The following is a 6000-nucleotide window of genomic DNA, read 5'->3' as shown; positions in this document are numbered from 1 at the left end:
CATCCACACCGACCGACAAAGTGTGTGTGTTTCAACGGCGCACGGCCGCCAATACAGAGGAAACCCAGTATTGGTAAAAACGAGCACTTTTAACTGACTTTTTGTTCATTTGAACATGGATTCTTGGTTGGATGATGAACCTCCAGTAGTCACTCAGAAAACAATTCATGACTATTTCATGCACAAGTATTTTCCAAACAATCGGTGTCAAAAGTGCCATGATGATGTCACATTTGATATTGAGTATTCTGTTGCCGCCGATGACTGTGATATATTTCGTATTATTGGGGCCTCTGTTGTTGCTCATGAGTGTGACAATGGTGGTGAGGCTCTGCAGGGAACACAGGAAATGCAGGCAGTAGGTCTACAAGATGCTACAATCAGCAGCTCAGCTGAAGAATCAGCTGTTGGTGAGAGGCCCAAGCTGAGCAGAGTGGTGGAAGAGCCACTCATACAAAAGCATCCATCCTTCTCTCCAGCGCAGGCCATGAAGGCAGCAGCTCCACGACCAAAGAAGACCAGCCCCAACATCGCTGAGCAGGTCGTCGAGGCCATGTCCGCCTCCAAGGAACGGAGCAAAAACAACATGTCCCTGACTGTGGTCAAGAAGATGGCAGCTAAAAGCTCAAAGGAGAGAAAGAAGGGAAAATGGCAGAGCCAAAGAAAGAGAAAGAAAAGAAGATGGGAGAGCTCAAGAACAAAAAGGATCAAAGCAGAAGACACCTGAGTTGTTTAAGCAAGTCTCTGACACTCATACACCCTCTCTAAGTAGGCCAGTTTATGTTTGCAATTTTGAATATTGCCTGAGTTATGAATGCTTAAAAGGTTTTGAATTTTGGTTTTGTTGTTTAATGGCTCTTTGTATTTTTTATGTTTTTGAATTGCTCTGTTTTCACACCAGTAGCAATTAGGGGTGGGTGTGTAAGCGCCATTTTGAGTCTCCTAATTGTGGCCAATGATGTCCACTGAGGGGTGTGGTCAATGTGAAGGTTGGAAGGGTATTTAATCAGGTCTCAATCAAGCAGCAGGTGTTGCTGACAAGAGGCAAACAGTTTTCTGACTGTGTTTAGGAGGCTGTGTGGATCATGTACGTTTATTGCATTTATTTATATGTATGCTGTAGTGATTAGGCCTGCAGAGACAGATAATAAATCCTCATTATACCAACATGTCTGGACATCACTTCCTGGAGCACACGTCTTAACTATACAACCCGACTGTCGGCAACCAGTAGTGCCACAAATTTAGGATTTGGGCGCTACAATAGTGTGTAAGCGCCATTTTGAGTCTCCTAATTGTGGCCAATGATGTCCACTGAGGGGTGTGGTCAATGTGAAGGTTGGAAGGGTATTTAATCAGGTCTCAATCAAGCAGCAGGTGTTGCTGACAAGAGGCAAACAGTTTTCTGACTGTGTTTAGGAGGCTGTGTGGATCATGTACGTTTATTGCATTTATTTATATGTATGCTGTAGTGATTAGGCCTGCAGAGACAGATAATAAATCCTCATTATACCAACATGTCTGGACATCACTTCCTGGAGCACACGTCTTAACTATACAACCCGACTGTCGGCAACCAGTAGTGCCACAAATTTAGGATTTGGGCGCTACAATAGGTCAGAAAACTGCCTTAGTTCTACACTTGTTTATAGGAAGCAAGTCAAACGAGCGGGGTTGTTTCAGAAGAGGACATTGGACACAGTACACACAGACAGGGCATGTGTGTGTGTTTGGTGAGAACCGGACGGATCTGCAGAGATGGCAGCAGCTGCGAGCGATCGTCTCTACAAGTTGCTGTGAGGTGGTGGTGATCGATTTCAACTCGGAGCTATAGGGGTGCACCGGGGACATCGGCAGCACTGTCGCCGCACGGCCGCAGCAGCAGATCTTCGGGGCCGGACGGGACCGCTTGGCAGTCGGGAGATCATCCACACCGACCGACAAAGTGTGTGTGTTTCAACGGCGCACGGCCGCCAATACAGAGGAAACCCAGTATTGGTAAAAACGAGCACTTTTAACTGACTTTTTGTTCATTTGAACATGGATTCTTGGTTGGATGATGAACCTCCAGTAGTCACTCAGAAAACAATTCATGACTATTTCATGCACAAGTATTTTCCAAACAATCGGTGTCAAAAGTGCCATGATGATGTCACATTTGATATTGAGTATTCTGTTGCCGCCGATGACTGTGATGTCATATTTCATATTATTGGGGCCTCTGTTGTTGCTCATGAGTGTGACAATGGTGGTGAGGCTCTGCAGGGAACACAGGAAATGCAGGCAGTAGGTCTACAAGATGCTACAATCAGCAGCTCAGCTGAAGAATCAGCTGTTGGTGAGAGGCCCAAGCTGAGCAGAGTGGTGGAAGAGCCACTCATACAAAAGCATCCATCCTTCTCTCCAGCGCAGGCCATGAAGGCAGCAGCTCCACGACCAAAGAAGACCAGCCCCAACATCGCTGAGCAGGTCGTCGAGGCCATGTCCGCCTCCAAGGAACGGAGCAAAAACAACATGTCCCTGACTGTGGTCAAGAAGATGGCAGCTAAAAGCTCAAAGGAGAGAAAGAAGGGAAAATGGCAGAGCCAAAGAAAGAGAAAGAAAAGAAGATGGGAGAGCTCAAGAACAAAAAGGATCAAAGCAGAAGACACCTGAGTTGTTTAAGCAAGTCTCTGACACTCATACACCCTCTCTAAGTAGGCCAGTTTATGTTTGCAATTTTGAATATTGCCTGAGTTATGAATGCTTAAAAGGTTTTGAATTTTGGTTTTGTTGTTTAATGGCTCTTTGTATTTTTTATGTTTTTGAATTGCTCTGTTTTCACACCAGTAGCAATTAGGGGTGGGTGTGTAAGCGCCATTTTGAGTCTCCTAATTGTGGCCAATGATGTCCACTGAGGGGTGTGGTCAATGTGAAGGTTGGAAGGGTATTTAATCAGGTCTCAATCAAGCAGCAGGTGTTGCTGACAAGAGGCAAACAGTTTTCTGACTGTGTTTAGGAGGCTGTGTGGATCATGTACGTTTATTGCATTTATTTATATGTATGCTGTAGTGATTAGGCCTGCAGAGACAGATAATAAATCCTCATTATACCAACATGTCTGGACATCACTTCCTGGAGCACACGTCTTAACTATACAACCCGACTGTCGGCAACCAGTAGTGCCACAAATTTAGGATTTGGGCGCTACAATAGGTCAGAAAACTGCCTCAGTTCAAGAAGATTTGTTTATAGGGAACAAGTCGGACTACAAACAGGTTCGTTTTGGACACGCACGGACAAGGCGTGTGTGACACTGTGTGTTGGCGTGGAGCGGACTGATCGCCCACTGCTCTACAAACAAGTTCTGCTGACTGCTGCTGTTACCTGAAGCAAGCGATTGATTGCCGCCCGGAGCTACAGGGGTGCCACCGGGGACGTCATCACTTCAGCAGGCCAGCCGAGATCGGGTCGGTACTGGACCGAGCCGCAAAGACACAGAACATCTTTTGCGCTGACCACCGTCAGCGCCGTGGTTAGTGTTTATCCAGCGGCGCACTGGGCGCAGGCAGCGCTCAACAGTAACAACAATGGAGCATGTGCACGCACTATTAACTCTTTAACTGTGTGACCATCTGAACACTGAACATTGATGTTTATTTCATTCATGGGCGACGGGGAGGCGCTATCTTGCGCTGGTAAAAAGCCAAAGAATGCCAATGTGCTTCAACTTGAGTCTGGTGTCAGTGGGGCTGTCACCAGAAAACTCATGGTCACAAGGACGCCAGAAGAAGCGTTGTCTGACAAGTTGGAAAGTTTGCAGTCATTCAATGATGAACAATATATAAAAGAGGCAAAAGATGCATTTTGTGAATTCATGAGTGTGATTGATGCCAACAATGATACAATATGGAACAAAGCTAAAGATCTAAGTTATGATCATTTTAGTGATGAAATGGACAAGTGGTTGTATGGTCCAAATTATTGCCCTGATGATGATGATGATGATGTGATCGACATTGAGGTTTCTGTTGCCACAAATCACTGTGACAAAGAGGACGATGTCATATTTGATGTTGAAGCTTGTGTTGCGCAATTCTGTGACAAAGACTATGGGTGTGAGTGCGAGGCTCCAAGGCCACAGGAGTTGCAGGCAGAGCAAGATTCCACCATGACTAGCAGCTTTACTGAAGAATCAGCTGTCACAAAGAGACTGAGTAGAGTGGTGACCGAGCCACTTGTTGCAGAAAAGAGTCCATCCTTCTCTCCAGCTCCGGCCATGAAGGCTGCCAAGAGAGAGGCAGCAGCTCCACGACCCAAGAAGACCGGCCCCAGCATCACTGAGCTGGTCGTCGAGGTCGTGTCCGCCTCAGGCTCCAAGGAATGGAGCAACATGTCCCTGGCTGCTGTCAAGAAGGTGGCAGCTAAAAGCTCGAAAAGGAGAAAGAGAGAAAAATGGCAGAGCCAAAGAAAGAGAAAGAAAAGATGGCAAAGCTCAAGAAACGGGAGGAAAAGAAGATGGGAGAGCTCAAGAAAGAAACGTATAAAAGACTTGAGTTTAAGCAGGTGACAGGTCTGACTCAGTCATTCATCCCCTCTCTGAAATCTGCTTTTTTGTAAAACTGTAAAACTGAAATGAATATGAGTTGCCTTAAATGATTTGTATTTTGTATTTATGGCTCTTTTGTATTTTTTGTTTTTTAAAATTGCTCTTTCTTGTATGCCAGTAGCAATTAGGGGTGGGTGTGTAAGAGCCATTTGAGCCACCATATTGTTTTCCATGGTTCATTCAAGTTGCCAATCTAGGTTGCCATGGTTACAGGGAGGGAGGGTATTTAACCCTGGCCCTAATTGGTATCAGGTGTTGCCAGTGGCAGAGGTAAACCAGTTTTTGACTGTGTTCATGAGGGCTGGTGGTCTGTATCCTGTGCGTTTGATGATTTATGTTATGCTTGTTTTATATGACAAAGTATAGGACTTTGAGCACTATAATAAATATAATTTAACTTCTACTCAACGGACATTTTTGGACATCAGTTATTTTGATCACACGTCTGAACTTCCTCGGCAGCCAGTATCACCCAAGTATAGGGACTTGGGCGTTACAACTATAAAAATACATGTTGTTTAACACATCAAATGGCCATAACTCCGTCACCATTGCTCTGATCGGCACAATATAGGACGAAAAGATAGTAAAAATACATTATTCCGAGATCATTCATCTGTCCTCCTCGATGGAAAGCGATGGTCAAGGGCACGAGCAGCTATTAAAATGTTAAAAATGTACATCTGTAGTGTATGTATGTACACCGTGAAATCTTGAGTGTTACTTTTAATTAAGAGTGTGTGGTTACCTTTTTATAGTGTGTAGTCATTCCGAAGCTTCTCTCGTGCTGAGCCATTTCCCCGCATCTCAAATTTCATAAACGTGTCAGCAGTGGAACACTAGAACCTTGAAACACACGACTCCTTTTTAGTAAAGTCACATTTTATTGCGTTCCGATTCATAGAAGCATTTCTTTAGAAAATATACTCATTTTCAGGCCTGTGAAATCAGTTCAAAACGGTCCCACTTATACCGACTCAAAACTCAATACTTTCACAGAGATGATAATGGGGAACAACAGACAACACACCCTTCCCTTGGTTCTCATCACCAGCATACACCAAAAGCGTACAACACATGTCAAACTATAATATTACCACAAAAGAACATGATTGTTTAATTTGCTAAGATTTTCACATCGGTTAGTGCAGTTAGCTGATTTATATTTTTTTAATATTTACACACTTCATTAGAATAAATACAAACTCACCCTTACAGTCGCGGTCACAGATTGTCAATAAAAGACGGAGAAGATGAGAAAAGACTATTGTCATTATTATTAAATACAATTCTGTACAAAGAAGTGCAGAGCAGCATACTCTCTGTGTACACTGTAGTGTACAGTATACTGTGTGTAGTGTGTGCGCGTGCGTGTGTGCCTGTGCATCATTTTTGTATGATAACAATCGCAG

Source organism: Electrona antarctica (assembly GCF_951216825.1).
Source record: "Electrona antarctica genome assembly, chromosome: 1".
NCBI classification, from domain to species: Eukaryota; Metazoa; Chordata; class Actinopteri; order Myctophiformes; family Myctophidae; genus Electrona; species Electrona antarctica.
The sequence above is the reverse complement of the archived record's forward strand: the minus strand, read 5'-3'. Positions refer to the sequence as shown.